The following is a 16,453-nucleotide window of genomic DNA, read 5'->3' on the forward strand; positions in this document are numbered from 1 at the left end:
TAGATATGAGGCAAACCCACCTACCTGAGGTGCTCCCCTCTGATTAGGGCTCTCTTTCAGGGCTCTGCACTATCTCTATGAACTCTTGGGGGACGCAAAAGGCCTGGACCATTCTCCTGGTCTCTTTTGCACATGTGTGAAACATTCCTGAGTTTGTTTGTAGAGATAAAAGTGGGCTCATACCCTGATGCTTTCCAAATCACCATTTAGGTTTCTCAAATTTAAAGGCAGATTGGTTTTACAACCCTTTAGCCTCTGTGGGTAGTCTCTGCAGATGCTAGGCTTGTTCAAACCATCTTCCTGAGAAGTGAAAATCTCAAATATTACAATGAGTTTGCTTTGCAGTAAGTGTCTCCAGCTTCTCTTCCTCTGTAATCCCTTCCTTTGGGGCAAAGTGATTCAATACTGCTAGTGGTAATGAGCAGACCAGTTTGACTGATGAGCACTTCACACTGATTCTGTGATGCTGGGGTAAAGAGCACAGAAAATTCCCAGAGTGCAGCCTAAAAATGTGCTTCACTCAAACCTCTTTCTTCACACAGATAAAGGGAAGGGGGAAAAATGGGTGTGAGGTTAAATACTGTTCTACTTTCAGGTTTTGGCTTTTAGATCCATCCTTTTCATGAACAAATATCACTCTGTTTAAGCAGTTATCTATGCAGTTAGAGCACACCAGGCTTTTGTCAGTGCTGGGGTCCCAGTTTGCCAGGTGCTGGGCAGGGAATGCCAAATCGTTTAGAGTCTACTGAAGCCAAGACACTATGAATGGACAGAGCAAACTGCTGAAAAGAAAGGAGAAACGTGAATGGAAAAAGTAGCTGTGGGAACAGATGTACATTTGCAGGCCAGAAGCAAATGTAATTAAGAGGCTTTGAATGATTTGTAGTACTTGCATACAAACATCATCTCTTTAACTTGCTGTTCTCGCTTTCTCCCTAGATCTCATCTGATGTGGCAGATCAGATGGACACTCAAGTAGAATTTTGTTTAAAAGTAATTAGAGGAAAATAAATATTCTATTTGTTACATCTGGGAGACTCTTTACATCTGTTTTTGCAAACACTCGTTAATAGGAGGTTTTCCAAGTGGGGAGAATTTGGTTGATGACAAGATATTGCTCTGTCAACATCATAGGATTTGAAGAACAGCTGCTGGTTGTATTTGAATCTAGAAGTGGGGGAGAGGAGCAGTGCTAGCTCTGGACTGGTAACTGCTGGGAAAAGGAATAATTTCTAAATCACTCTTTTTCTAAAATGTGGTGGCTTTGCACTAGGGACACTAATTCTGGAACATCTTGGTGGGTTTTATCCCATTTATAATCCTAACCCGTCTTTAAAGCACTGGCTATGGCTTCCTTTTCTCTCTCTCATGATGTTTGTCAGTGCTTTTACAGCCTTTGGCAGCTTCCCAGCCAGAGCAGGTTCCCTGCCAACAGAGTCCCCTCATGGCAGCTCATCTTATAAAGGGCTGACTGCTTTGATGGATGATAAGGCTAAGGAGAATGAAGGAACGGGGAATTTTTTTATTTTTAAGGAAGAAGTCCCTCTCTCATCTGAAAGACACATTGTAAATAGAGTCAGTCCAAACCTTGCAAGCTTTTATCAAGAAGCAGCTCATCAGGGTTAAAGCTGTTCCTATGGAGCTCTATGTGTGATACTGGGTGTGGGAGGTGGAAACAGTAAGGCAGGAAAGGTTAGGGAATTAAAAGGAGAGCAAATTGGAGTTTTAGGCCATGAGAGAAAAGCACAGTGAGTGAAGGGAAGAATAATCAGTCAAACGAGAAAACTGGAACAAAGAAGGAAAAAAGCTGGAAAGCAGAAATAGAAACAAAAGTGGTCTGTAAGCAGAAGAGAAGCTAAAGAGAAGTGTTTGAGGAAAATAAGGTTGATATATATGCATCTATGTATGCACACTTGGTAGAGGAATAAGAAAGAGCTGAAGCCAGGATGAAAAATAAATCATTAGAAAATATTAAAAAAAATCTTTTTGCTCACTTTCCTTCTCATCAGTCCAGCTGGTACCTCTCAACATTGAATTTAATATTGATGTTGAGTTCTGTGGGTATCTGGTTGAGCCTCAAAGGCCTTTACTATAATCATCTTATAGAGATTTGCCTCAGTGCTCAAAATTATTGCAGACATAGAAGGAAATACATTTTGAATTGGTCCAGTGTTTCCTTCATTTTTTGTGTCTTGGCTGGTCTCTGATGTTGGCAACTACTCCAGCTTTGCCCACCTTACCTTATCTTACCTTAATGCATATTTTGTTTATCAGCGGATAAATTGAGCTGCACATCTCAAGAACTTCTAATGCAATGTGAACCTCTCCTGTAGATTATGTTTCACATCCTCTGGCTGTAGAGAAGCATAAAAGGACATATTCCCTCAGTGTCCATATGATCTGTCCACAGCATCGATATGTCACTTCATTTCCTTGCTCATTCCAAGAAAACCCCTATATGAGTGTGATTACTCGGGAGCATGTAAATTGTAACTTATTGGAGAGACCTGTACACTTCGTTAAGACTTTTTTCTCTCTTTTATTTTTTTTTCTTCCCCCCCCCCCCCCCCCCGTACTGAGGAGGTCTGCAAGACTGTCATTAATTTACTGTAACTCTTAAAAGTCTAGAAAAAGGGGTATTCTGCCTTTTGAACACTTTTCTTATCTATGCCTGTAGATCTTGGGACATTTCTGTCCCATTCCCATTTACTGCAATAGCACAGATAAGTGCTCTCTGAAAATGACGCATCAAGTCTTCTCAATTTCACAGCAAATTTTCTGGTTTTCTGTATTTCTTGGAGCACGCTGGTTGTGTTCTCTGTTTCCACACCAAGGCAGTGGTGCTGCCTATCTTCCTGCTGCAGGCTGTGCTGTGCAGGCTGGCACAGGCTGCCAGGCTCCCCTGCCTGCCTGCAGCCAGCAGGAATGGCCGTGGGCCCGGCTCCGCTGGATTTGCCAGCGGCACGAGAAGGGAGCAATTCCAGTGGAGAGGGATTGAACTGGGTTGAAGCAAGCTGTGCTTTAAAGCACAGTGGTGTTCTGAGAACTTGTGGTGAATCTGGGAAAAGGTCCCATTTTTGTTGTCATTTTTTTCCCCCTTGGTTACTGGTTGCACATACTGTTGCAGTGATTAGATAATGTGTTTATACCTCAGCCTGGTTTGACTCTTGTTGCCCCCTAGCTTCAAAGCTCTGTCCCTTCTTCTGTCTTTGATCTAGCATAGTTTAAAAACCAGATTCCTTAGGATATAGACAGAACTTTCAAGGTTTAAGAGGCAATCGTCTGCTTAGTCACAATTGAGGTTTTATGGGACATAAGCACTGACCTGCCCTTGTATTCCAGTGAAGGTGGCAGGTGCTCTCCATTTCATGTTGAAGTGTAGGAATTCCAACCAAATCTCTGTGTTGCAAATGCATGCAGATCCTTCCTATCACTGCCTGGGTGCTGGAAGAATGTCTTCTGAGATTATGCACACTTCAGTTTCTATGGGTTTTATGTGAACATCTAATCTGACCTCCTATACTTCAGGCTTACTCCTATAGAGTAAACTTGGTCATGAAAATAATATAAATGGGTTTAAAAAAATATGAGAGTAAAAGTGAAACAAATGAGTTAAGAAAATTCAACAAGTAAAAGTGAAATTGAATGCATTCTGCCTGTGCTTGTTTTGTGAATCTTTGCTTCCTCTATCAATCAAAAAGAGATTAAACTTACTCACTTGTTTAATACTTGGTTAAACAATGCACAGTCCATCAGCTCCAGATAAATGTGTCCCCAATTACATGGAACTTCTACTAATAGAACTTGAGCTAAGTAGTAGTCATTAGAGTAAATCAAATACCCCAGTAAAGTGGCTTCAGATGAAGTTAGGTGCAGTGCAATCATGGCCCTCGGGGCATGTGGCTTGATTGCTTACAGCCTTGCATGTATGTTTCTGTAAGTGCCATTCTCTAAATGAAAAATATCTTCTTTCTTTTTTTTTTTTTCCCTGTGGATCCTTTCAATTCATAATAAAGGACCTCAAGTACTTTTTGAAGCCTCCTTGAGGGAATTCTATTTTTACTAGGATTTAAAAAAGGGAAATAAATGGGAAAACAGGGACAATTACAGTGTTTCATCTTGCTCACCAAAATGTCACCTTGTTTGAACTCAGCAGTCAGAGTGTATTCAAACATCATGGAAGCAGAAAAATGTTCAAGTTTGTGGAATAATAGCCTTTAAAAATTCACAGAGTGTTAAATATTGGATGAATAGCTGAATGAAAATTCCAGACTAGAATGTGGAAAGATTAGTCAAACTTCCCAAAGGAAATGTAGCTTGAGCTACATACACTGTCTTTCTAAGCTGCCTATCCCTACTCCTCCAGGTGTAATATTTGAACCCACCAGCCACTTGAGCAGATCTGATGGAAGCATGGGGTTTCAAAAAACATGGAGTTGTTCCAAGTTCTGTTAGGGTGGTTAGTCGGAAGGGAGGAGCAAAAAGGCTCTGCAGGAGGATAGAAGCTTCTCCATGCAGCTTCTACATAGGACTTAAATCCCTTGCAGCAGGTGCTGCCCTCAGTTCAGCACCCAGCAGGGAGCAGGACAAGGTGGGGGGATGTGGAGAGCGCCAGAAGTGCTTGGGGTAGTTCCAGGGGGCCACTGTGGTGGAGGTGGTGTACTGAGATCAGGAAGGTGCATAGAATGTAGAACATTAATCATCAGGAAACCAGCTTCATTAATCTTGTTGGGAATGGAACAACTTGTCGGTGCTGTGTGAAAGAAGAGAGGGAATGAATCTCTGGGCATTTATATCAATAATTTTCATGCGTAGCTCAACACTCAAGAATACAAAACATTACTTGAGCCCTCCTCAGCCCCTTCCCTGATTCTGCTAATAAAGTGGGATGTCAGGAAGAACCTGGGCTGTCAGAGCAGAGCAGGTGGGATGGAGAAGGCCCAGCTGGGACTGTGCAGGAAGCACCCAGGAAGACCTGGGCACTGCAGCTCAGTGTGATGTTCCTTGGACACTGCCTGTGCTTTGCTGGCCCTGTGGTGGCCACTGGTCAGCCGGCTACAGTGATCACCTGGTGCTACAATCAGAACCTGTAACTACATCAGGATTATTTTTTTAGATCTCTTTTTCGTGGTTGTTGGTTTTTTTTGTTTTGTTTTTGTTTGTTTGTTTGTTTCTGTCTGGGAGTTTGGGGTTTTTTTGCACAGGTTTGTTTTGTTTGGCTTTTTTCAGGGCAAGAAGGTAGGATGCTGCTGTTGAGCAAGAACAAGATGTCTTCCAGTTACAACTGCTCCTGCAGAAGCTCTGTCTGGTGATGCTTTGTTTATCTTCCTTGTGAGTATTGTGAGAAGGGAACCAAAAATACCAGGCAAGCTCTGCTTTGAGGGATAACCTCTAGATCTCTCCTTTTGCATCAGAAATGTGCAAATAGAAAATGACAGCATTATTTTCCTTCCCTCTTTTCTTGCTGCAGTATGCTTTCTCCCCTGCCTGGAATACTGATTTGCTCGAGAATCCAGGCAGCAATCTGGTGGAGAAAAAAAATTCTTAAGCACACACAGGCTTTGCTCAGCACTATATCATGACTGGACTTCTACTAGAATCTAATAGTTTTTGCCTCCAGATCTCAAAGTATTTAATGTGTAAAATAATGTCCCATTTCAACAATTTCTTTTTTTTTTTTCAAGTTTTAAACAAAGACAATGACTGAAATATATTTCACAAATCATCTCATGGATGTCTTCCTTGTCCTCATATGTGTCCCACAGCTCTTTCTCAAACCTTTTTGCATACTTGAGATGAAATTTTGCAATGCCAGAATATTCTGGTTGCAAGGCTTTTCCTCATTTAAACTGAACTTTGGCAGTAGCAGTAAAGCTTTTTACAAGCCTTGAAATCATCGGGAGAGTAGTGTAGAAGTTGTAAGTTATATTAAAATTATGTTTGTGCTCTTTTGTGTTGGTACTCTTATTTGTGAGCCTGGGAGATGTAGCTAAGCTTGCCTCTGGTATGAATATTTAAAAAATATGCAATTCAGGCAGAATTAGAAAATTGTTTGGGGAAGGAGACAAGGAAAATGGTAGATTTGACACAGAACCCCAGAGGTAAGTAAATTCATAAAGAAAGATGTTGAAATTTCCTTTTAATAGGGAGAATTTAATAATTTTAGAATATAACATTGGTGATGCAGACCCTGACCCAGGTTCGCCTGACCCAGAGTGCTATTTCTGACAGTATCCATAGGTGAAGACCTATGGAAGAGTCTGAGTAGGACAGGTATATGTGACAATTGATGTTCCAGCCTTTGCGTTTTTGAACTCAGAGACTTCATGGCTAGATGTGGTCCCATGCAGCTGCCCTCTGTGAGAATGTGTCCAGCCTTCCCTTGAAGCCACAAAAACTTGTACCATCTGTAGTGCCCTTTGTCAAGGAGCTCCTGCTGCTCTTTTTGCTGTTATTTTGTCTCCTTCAAGCTTCAACTGATGACCCCCTTTTGCTGGTACTGTTAGAGAAGCAGACAATCAGTCTTTTTGCAGAGTTTTTTTTGTATACCCAGAAGTCGCCTCTTTCATAGACCGATGTGTCCTACCTCGCTCATTTGCTCCTTGTACAGCCGCTTTCTCTACCTTTGATCTCCTCTTCTGCCTTCCTCTGAACATTTGCCAGTTATGCTGTAAAGATTTGAGAGATTTTGTTGCTCAGTTGTATGAGATTCCTCCACAGTTTTTCACAGCTGAATAGTATCCTGAATAACTTGGTATTCTTGATAAGTTTTCTTACTTCACCCTTTTCTAAATTTTCCACTGAACAGCGCAGACCCCTCTTGAACTGTTAGTTACTTACTCTTCATTTAGAAAATGTTGCTACTCTGTTTCCTAACCAGGCAAAGACCTTCCATAGATGCTTGGTTTCTTCTAATGCTTGAGAAGATGTTTTTGAAAATCAAGGCAGTCCGTGTCAACCAAATTACTCTTATCTTCAGATTTGTGGGTCCCTTTGCAGTTCTCCAGGGAGAGCAAGAAAGATCTCCTTTAAAAGCCCTACTAACTTTCCATACTCTGATCATCCCAAGTAGCTTGTGCCTCTCTAGTTGACCACTCCTTTTTTTTGCACTATTACAATTCCTCCGAATTGTGTTGGTTCAAATGTCAGGCTCCTTTTCCTATGTCGCTTCTGATGATTTTTTAGGAATTGGTGCCAGTTTGACCCACAGCTGTGGCTGAATGTGGCAATGCACCCTGGAGTTGAAGAGATGGTCTCCAGGAGCTCAGCACCCTGTGGTGTCCTGGCCCCATCCTTGGCCAGTACACAGGACACATCACACTGTTCTCAAGTGAAAACCTGCATGCTCAGAGAAAGAAAAAGAATTAAAGCATAGATAGGTAGGATAGGGTGGGTGCTTACATGGGAGTGGAGTGTTCAGTCCCTGCTGTGCCACAGCTCAGTCTCTGTCTGCATCTCTCTCTGCATGTGCTGTGGGTGTAGTGGTATTTTCCCAGCAGATAGCAAGAACCTTATTTACTACTGGAATCTGTGCCATAGTAGAGCCAAAAATAGGTGGGTGAGTGTACTTACAGTACCAGTGGAGCGTTGCTAACCTTGTGTGACAGAGTGAGGGCTAGCATGCTACAAATGTGTTGTGAAGAGGGAGTGGGAAAGCCCTGGCTGAGCACAGTAGGATCAACCTCTCTGCATGGAAAAGGTGCTGGTTCCCCTTGTCAAAACATTGCCTTAAGCAGGATTTTCCAAACAGGGCATTTTTTGTCTGATTTGAACTTCTGTGTGTGAGCTTTAGGGCCTGCTTAAGGTTGTAAAACCTAACTTCAGACATGCTGGAAGTTCTTCATGGCCTGGAGATGAAACTGTGATTGCAGAAAGGGCCAGGTGTTGTGAAACACAGAACAACAGAAAGGGACTGTCACAGAGGGGCATGTTGGCCATGAGTCTGAAAAGAGTAGTTAAAACTGGCTAGAGTACAGTTATTCTTTATGTTGCACTACACCTCTAATTTAAACTTCTATGTGAAAATTGTTTTCAGCAGGTAGTGATCTGCAGGAAAAAAATATTGGTCTACTTGGTATTATAAGAGATATCTCAGGCTGTCTGAGGTACATTGAACTGTGTGCTCTCCCTGCTCCATGCATTGTGCATTAGTCCAGCCACACCTAACAGAGGCATTTGCATGAGTAATTAACTGCCATTTCCTGCAAATCAAATTACTTGGAATTAAAATTTAAAATTGCTTTCCAATTACTGAACCACACTTGTTAGTGAGAGCAATGTTTTTACTGTGCCACATTTAGAAAGGGCAGAGGCTCTTAACTCTTTCAAGAGAGCAATTATTTCTGAGAAGCACAGTGTGTCCAGGGATCCCAACCTTATTTTCTTTGCACTGCTAACAACCACTGGAGACGGTGATGCTGTTCTCACAAGTGAGACAAATTAATTTGCTTCTTAAACTTTATTAGTAGAAAAACATAAAATTTCCTTTATTAGCATCACGTTTCAAGGACGGTTGTATGGGCTTCAGCACAAAGTTGGTTTTTGTTTTTAAAGTATACAAGCAAAACTGTTCAGAACCTTTTCATGACAGGCTGTATGAGCAGATGTATATATAATTCTAAATGAAGATGTCCCTATTATCACTTAGAGTATAAATTTAAATTGTCAATAGGAATGTTGCACTAATATTAGAGAACAGTATTTCCTAAAAATATTCTTTGAAAATTTACAGACCCTGAATTTCCTCATGTCTTGTGTCTGACAGTGATCAGAAAAAACTTCTTTCTGTCTTCCTGAAACACAACTAAATAATAAAGGGGATTATGTAAAAATGATGAAGCTAGGACATCATATTTTAAAGCTGCGCTGTGGGAACTTTGGCTGGCATCAATGTGTTGAAGAAAATAAATTTATTCATATTTCTTGATTCCAGCAAACCAAGTCTTGCATGTAACTTAAATGACTTACTGGCTATCTAGTGTGGTTTCACAGAGTCAAAGCCTTATTATTATTGTCCTTGAAGAATACAGTACCCTGTTAACCATTAATAGGAGTCAATTAATCCTAATTGATTCAGTGACCAGGGAATATTTGATGTTCAAGATTATAAAATATTATGAGAACAGACATTAATTTTTGCTATCTCCTACCTAGAAAAGGAATGGATTTAGTTAAGAGGAATACTAGAAGTACAAGTTGTTTTTTCTGTATTATATATAAAAGCATAATGACATTGTGTAGGTAGCTTGAACTGACAAGAGCAATGAAATGTAAGGTTAAGATTCTTACTACCTTTAATCTTGCTGAGGCTGGAAGTACTGCAGTGCACTAAGCAATAATACTATGGAAATATAGAGACCAATTATAATTGTAAATGGGCATGGAAAAAGGAAAGCTTGACTCATTTCTTATCAGATTCATTGGCAGACTGTTAGTATAATCACAGAATAATCCCTTCTGAAACCAACAGAGGTCCCCAAATTAACAGCAAAAAGAGAATTTGCCCTATATTTGTTTCATCTCACCCCAAAAGTCACCTTTAATTTACCCTGTCAAGTTAGGGCATGGGTTTAAGGAGGAGTGATGACACAAAAGGCATGTCATTGGTGCTGCCTTCTTTCTTTTGCTCAGGCCAGATGGCTCAGCTCTGGGCAACCAGCAGTGCATCCTGGAGAGCAATCATAGTATGAGAGGTGATTGCTGAAGGTGAGCTCCTCTGCCAGCACCCAGACAACCTGAGTTAGGGTTTCACTGACTCTCATGTCCTAATTGTAAGGAAAGGCAATATTTGTGCTGTTAAAGAGTGTTTGGACTTGTGATGGAGGCTGAAAACGGAAGTATGTTATGAAGTTGCACATCAGAAAATAAAAGGAGAGTGAAGAGGTAGGGGAAGTGAGAGGAAGATGAAGCAGGACAGCATGGGTGGATGGAGCAGGTGGGCAGGCTGATGGTAAATGAGCAGAGCTGTTTGCTGCCAAGCAGCTCTGGCCAACACTGGGGAAGAGAGACTTGTAGACTTGTCTCTGTGAGGCCTGAACTTACTGCCTCCCCCTGGGCTATGGCTGAGCTTGTCAGCTTGTGTCAGCTGTTTTCAGAGTGTCTTCAGGAGGGTTTGATACAAGGGTGATGAACAGTGCAGAAAAGAAGCCTTTTCTTAAGTCACCTACAAGCACAAGAAGGGTGATGGTAATTCAAGCCTTTGCCTTCTGAAGAGAAGGCTGACATACTTTCAGAGATCACAGTGATCCAACATAACCATTGCCATGAAAGCACTGGTTTTGAAAGAGATGAGGACTTAGCATCATCTGAGGCATTTTTTGCCACCATTGTCAGGATGCTGGAAGAGCTGAACAGTTGCTTGGATCTGTCAGTTTGGTGTCTGTTCAGATGCTCATCACACAGTTTTGCTAGAAAATTAGCTCCCTGAACCTTCTCTAATAGGAATAATGCTGGGCAGAAACCAGACAGGACAGTGCTGTACAATATATTTAGACAGTTAAATGGTTAACAACAGAGCTCCTGTTGTGATTCAGTCATGCCAGTGCATAATGCCAGCTTCTGTCCTCATCTGACACTTTCATGCTGCTCGGAAGGAACCGCTGGGGAAATATGCTTTCACAGATTGTTAGTTGTACAGCCACAGCCCTCAGAGCCTTGTATAATAAGGCATTAGCTGAGGAAGGGGAAATAGCCAAGCGCTGGTCACATATCACGTCAATTTTTGCTATCAGCACAAGCTCAAAGGCAGCTGATTCTGGGTGGGAGGTAAGGCTTCTCAGAGGTCACCTCAATTAACATCAGGGCTTGGACAGGGGCCCCGCCTGCTTTCATAGATAAAGCTTTGCTGCTTTTTCATTTACTGAGAGGAACCTGACTAAAATGAGCAATTGGGCTCTCATGCTGCAAAAAGCTCTAAAGTAGGATCCTCGGTGTATGCGTGTACCTGCTGGCAAAGCACAGGATGACAGATTCCCTCACAGTCAGCAGGGGCAGGACAAATCTGTAGCACAGAGAAAGCAGTATATAGGTCCTAAATATTTTTTATTTTGGAGTGAAATCACACTAAAAAGCAAACAGTTGCAGTCAATACTGAAAAATGAGCTTATTTATCTCTTTGGACACAGAAGATGCTCCAGCATTGATTAACTGCAGGGCACTGATTGGAAGATAAGGCATGATTGATGGGAAGACACTTGGTGTTGGGGCAGCACCTTGGCAACCTTTAACGGAGCATCAGCCACGTGTGCAGAGCTGTCCCAAGCTGTACTCCACGTGCAGTGAACAGGGACTGTGTTGTTGCTGCAAAATAACCTGGGAGCATCAGGCAGGGCAGAAGTCTGTTCTGTCACTATATTGGTGACAAAGCAAGGTGAGGGTAAGGATGCTGGCAGAATGCCTGGATCTCTGAGTTCGTTCATTTGTGGTGCACATTGTATTTTCTAGAAATACCCATTCATAAGTTTTTAAGTAACATAACCTCTGTGGAGTCTGAGTTTCTTCTTCCTCATACCATACTCATACCTCATATGAATACAGTCATATCTGTAATGTGAAGAGCTTCACAGTGGGTTTTGCCTATGTAGTTCATCTGATCTTTTCAATGAACTTGCATCCCAAAGATCCAGAGGAAAATTTCCGATAAATCCATTTCCAACCTCTGTATGCATAAATCAGATCTGACCCACTGGAAGAAACAACATGCCAAATTCACTGGCTGGTAGAATAGCAAACTTCAAGAAGTTTAATTGTCCCACACAGTTTTCTTTTTCAAAGAGTCCAATAATATCCAGTTTCAATTTCAGAGAGCAATTGTCTGTAAAGAAGTGTTAGCTGAGTAAAGTGAATTGTTTGAACAGTGCTGGGATTTTGAACTGTTGTTGTGAGAAAGGCTGCTTTTTTTCTGGACCAGCCAGGCAAAGCTGCAGTTTCCTTCTATAGGAGGGAAGATGGTGAATATTAATCACCCCTTGGCAGCCTGTCAGGGGCAGATTGCAACCCAAGAGAATTGATTTGCTGATTATCTGATGTGACAGGTTAATAAACTAATATTTATACATAGGGTAAAAGTAACAGTAGAGTTGGGCAAGAGATCTGCATTTCCTGAACTCTTAGGTCAGTGATTTGTGTGGGAAAAATGTTTTCCTTTCTGGCCTTGGGGGAAAGGGTGGAAATATCTTTATCAAGAAAAATTGTTTCAACTCTCTGTGTGCTTGGGATTTCTCTTTGAGAAGATCATTCAAGAAAAGAACAAGACTGGCAATTCTGGGTTCCCTGGCTGACTTTCCAGCCTCAGGACTGATGTGGCACATGCTGACCTGACCACTCAGCTGTCCCACCCTCCCTGGGTACCAAAATATTTGACATTATCAGACACTCTAAAAATGTCTCCCATGGTGTCTGATGTCTCTGTGGCTTACCTGAGAGTTGGGTCAGCATATGTGCTGTTCTGGACTTAGTGCATTACACAGGCATTTTCTTCCCAGCTTCCCTTCATAAGCAACAAGTGCTGGAGCAAGGAAGAGGGAAATACTGAGCAGCATCATCCTTAATGCAGGTGAACCAGAGTCCCAGTGACAGCTGATCCTTGGCCACTGATTCTACTGTGGGAAGGGAGGAAGGGTTTCACTTGGAGGTCATTCCAGGGGGCTGAAAAATCCCCTTAGGGAGATGCTCTCTGTTAGGCTGGGTGAGGAGCCTATGCAGCAACTCCAGCATCCCAGCCAACCCTGCAGACAGCAAGGTGTGACTCCTGTGAACAAGAGCAATTGGAGAGGGTAGAGCTAATGATGGACAGACCCACCTTAATGATGAGAGGAATCTGTGGATACCCTTGGCAGTAAGGTCAGGGCTTCATACTTGTGATAGATTTCTTCAGGGGGCTAGAAGATGCAACTCATTCAAAGCATGTAAAGGAGAATAAAAAAAAAAAAAAATGAAACACAAAACCCATAAAAAATCCAAACACTTTGAACATTGCTATTTATGATTACACAGGAATTCAAGGCTTCCTTCTTGTTTTCCTAGATAAAGTTTTAGAGGCTTAGATGTAATCAGCTAAGGAACTCTTCAAATAAGCTAAGCCGTGTTTTGATTTGGTGCAAATAAGAAGTGAAGTAATAGGAATAGCTATTCCTGGAACAGCTGAAGCTTTGAAATGCTGATTTAAAATGCTTCATGCTGCCATTCAGCTGTCCTGTCATAGCAGTATGGAGCAAAAGACAGTTTTCTTCTCTGTAAACATACAAAAATAAGGATATATTAGCAATTGGAAATAAAAATCTGTTTCTAAAAAATAGGGGAGAATTTTTTCCTCTTTTACATTTTACTTTATATTTTAATTCAATTTTTCCTTCCTGTATTTCTTCTTAGCATCAAAAAGACAATAGCAATGTTTCTTACAAAGGACATCTAGTTATCATTTCTCTTCTGCTGTTACCTCACTCGACATCATGATCTGAAAAGTCTGATCATGTAGGGCATGACTGTAAATTTGCTAGTGAGCTGACAGGGAAGAGAGATCTGGGATGATGCCTGTGCTGCAGTCAGAAGCCCAGGCAGAGCAGGTGTGGGGATGAAGGCTGAGTTGCTGCAGGGGTTCCAGCATGAGGAGCTGTCAGTCTTTGCCCAGGTCTTGAGCAAGCCTTTGGCATGGTGGTATCTGTGTTGGCACTGATAAAGGAGCTGGTTTAGGTCTACCTATACATATGCTTCAGCCCCACACCTGATAATCTAATCATACAGAATCTGCCTTTTGGATTCCTGTCTCTGCATTCTGCCCCTGCCTTCCCCTCTTTGGCCCAATATGCAGAGAATGTTTCCTGTGATGTTTTATCTGAAAGAGGCTGTTCTCAGCCTGCTGGCCATTGGGAGGAGACCATTGCTACCCCTCCTTCCTGTTCCCTAAACACCCCTATTCTGAAGATGTTTTACCAGTCTCTATTAGGCTGTGTGCTCCCCTGTGAATGGGGCTATTCAGAAATAGGCTTTACTTTTCCCCATCAGCTGGTATCAAAGGTAACTCACAGAATAAAACAGGTTTGAATATGGCCTATTATGAGTCTGTGCCTAAAAGTGATTGTGGAAAAACAATACTTTGTCTTTATTTTGCCCCAATTTGGGGCAAATGTCTTTCAAGGTCTATGTTATTTGCAGAGCCTTGATGGTTTCCATTTAAGTTCAGAGATGTTTTCCAGAAATGTTTAGTGTTTTAGTGAGTTTCTGAAAACTCACCATGCAGCTTTACTTCAGTGAGTAGCACTACTTATGTCCACCAGACTCCTGCCATATAGAAACTCACTCCTACAGCTTCATGGTGGTAACATTGATACAGCAACAGCAAATTTCTTATTCTGTATGAATCTGGGGGCAAATAAGTCTTTGAGTTAAATTTATTTTCTGAAATCAGAAATATTTTTAGGAGCACTTGTTTGTCCTGTTGAGAACAACTAATGGTATATCTGATAAAACAGATCATAATAATTGGATTATTCAATGTAGAAAGATACTAATTAATCATGTCTATAAGTTAGGTTATTTCTTCTGCCTGTGATACATAAACACAGGGAGTTTGTAAGTGAAGGGTGCTATACTGAGGACAAATGGAAAGAATTGCTGTGTTGCATGGTGCTCTGTTGTCTTGTGCCTTCGTTGCTATGGGATGTAATTCTATTACCCACTGTACTGTTAGATTTCAAAAGGTTAGTTCATAAGCACTAATAACATTTGTGGCAATCTGAGCTAAGTTAATGAAAAAAGATAATCAAATTTAATGCTCTAGGGCAAGATATGTGATATCTCCAGGGGTCATGAAGAGATCATACAGCTGTCTTGGGGCAAGGGGCGGTTCTATGTGTGAGTGCAAGAAGAGGCAAGAGGCAGCAGAAAAGTGAGGGTCACCTTGCTGGTCACTGGCAGAGGCAGGAGGGGATTGCTAGGTATATCACAGAGATGCAGATGCTTATTAAGCTAATGACATTTTTAGTAATGCTGAACCAATAGATAAGTTTCAGCTGATCCCAGACATTTGTCTCAATGTGTTGATTGGGAAATTGGATGAAGTAGTCTATGCATGGTTCTGCCTTGTCCACAGCAGGCATATACTGACTTGGGAGCTGACCAAGAATAGCATTAAAATAGCCTTTGGAATTTTTTTTGAAAACACAAGCTTCAGTATGAAACTCACTTCTGAAGCAAATGCAGTATTTTATTGCATCTTTAGATATTACCCAGTAGGGAATTCTTCTTGCTTCTAGCTATAAACAGAGATTTTTTTTTTTTGTGGACCCTTTCATCATCACATACTGGTATGTCACTTGAGGGTCCAAACAGGGACGTTGTCTTCCTTGTAGGCATGTAACTGATAATGTTCAGCAAAGGACACTTGCAATGGGAATTATAGCCAGCACCCAAACCCGTGTTTTCTCTCACAGACTTACAGATTTATTGCAAGTACCTCTTTCATCTTACTCTGCTTTCTGTATGTTCACTGTGAGCGTTCTTCTATTTCTACTACTGCTCTCTTTAATACAGATCTGCTTTTGACTACAGTAAGACTTCTGTCCTAGTTTCAGCCAAAGACAGGTTAATTTTTAGCTGCAGCCACGAGGTGGCAGAGCCTGGAGCTGTGTGTGTGTGTGCGTGTGTGTCTAGGTTGTAACTCTATGCCATGCACTTCATCACAGGGAGGCAGAAATAAGGGATTCTCCCTTCCAAGGAGGATGATGTGGCTTGATGATATTGACAATGTGTTTAATGTGTTTCTCTCCACTCCCCTGGCAGCAGAATGCAGTTTGCTTTCACCTGGAGGGACATGCAGCACACCTGGAATTGACTCCTCCATGGGTGGAAGCACAGCCCCACCCTCTGCCATGGACAGATCCAGGCTGCACTGGAAAACAGTGAGGCTTCAGAACACCTGCAGTTCTTTGATAACATCATTGTATGGAGCAACATGGCAGAGGAATTTTTTGAGAAAGGGGGAATATAACCCAGATCCTCCTGAAGGCCGGTTCTGCCATAAAACAAAGTAAGATTAATGGACCTGCCCAGGAAATTCAAGTCCTTGGAGTAAAATGGCAAGATGAACGTTGTCACATTCTCATGGACATGGTCAAAAACCAGCAAAATACCAACTGTGTTCCCACCAACAGGCAAGAAGGAAACATAGTTTTCTATCTCATTGCTCTTTCCAGTAAATTTTTCATATCTCAACTACCTGCTCTTTGTCTGTCTTACTGGAGGCAGGGGAAGAAGGGGAGTGGGTTGTGGTTTCCATTTTAGTGGGAAAACTAAAGTATGTCATTCCATTCCTACACCACAACAACTTCTTATACCAAATTCTAGCCATGTGAGGATATCAAATGCTATAGCCTGTGTGTATATGGCCAAAGGTAGGAAAAACAAGAAGGCTAAGGAGTGCATGAAATGGTCCCTCCTTCCATATGCCTTCCTAAAC

General features: G+C 41.7%; 1 long non-coding RNA gene across 1 annotated transcript; it reads left to right on the forward strand.

Moving 5' to 3' along the window:
• The first annotated feature begins 2,567 nt into the window (after positions 1-2,567).
• On the forward strand, positions 2,568-16,209 carry LOC146767911 (uncharacterized). The gene is made up of 2 exons (XR_014954259.1): positions 2,568-5,331; positions 15,778-16,209. It is a non-coding gene; the product is annotated as an uncharacterized LOC146767911 (long non-coding RNA).
• The last annotated feature ends 244 nt before the right edge of the window (positions 16,210-16,453 follow it).

Source organism: Lonchura striata, chromosome 3 (assembly GCF_050655825.1).
Source record: "Lonchura striata isolate lonStrDom1 chromosome 3, ASM5065582v1, whole genome shotgun sequence".
NCBI lineage: Eukaryota > Metazoa > Chordata > Aves > Passeriformes > Estrildidae > Lonchura > Lonchura striata.